Source organism: Corvus kubaryi, unplaced genomic scaffold (genome assembly GCF_017639235.1).
Source record: "Corvus kubaryi isolate FWS band 111438036 unplaced genomic scaffold, C.kubaryi_AGA036_p1.0 124, whole genome shotgun sequence".
In the NCBI taxonomy this organism is placed as follows: Eukaryota; Metazoa; Chordata; class Aves; order Passeriformes; family Corvidae; genus Corvus; species Corvus kubaryi.
This window is the reverse complement of record NW_024580659.1, coordinates 3187495-3187966: the sequence shown is the minus strand read 5'-3', so window position 1 is coordinate 3187966 and position 472 is coordinate 3187495.

The window sequence follows — 472 nt, the reverse complement described above, 5'->3', positions numbered from 1 at the left end:
TTGTCCAGCGCCCGAGGGAAGGGGCCCATTCACCGGAGGCTCAGCCACCAGGGATACGTGCCGGGATGTGCGCCGGGATGCCGCAGCCCAGTAGGCTGTAGGACACGGCGCTGTTCAGCGTTCAGGACCAGCAGTGACCTGGAGGGTGCGCGGGCTGGGAGGAGAGAGGAGAGTCCCCCGCCTTGCTGCAGGGGTCTGGGAACCCTGCATCCACAGCCCTCCTGCTGGGGGCAGGGCTGGGCAACCGGGGAGGCCCTGGGAAGGGTCGGGAAGCAGCCGGCAGCTGTGCGGAGCCCCGTGGAGCCTCCGGGGGGACTCGAACCCGTGCACGCCCGCAGGCCGGGCCCTGCCGACGCCCGTCCGCCAGGGGGCGCGCTCCCCCGGGGCGCTGCCGCGGCCCCCGCAGGGAAGCGCGGCCCTTGGGGAGCCCCGCCCCAGCCCCGCCGCCGCCGCGGCCCCGCGCCCCGCCCAC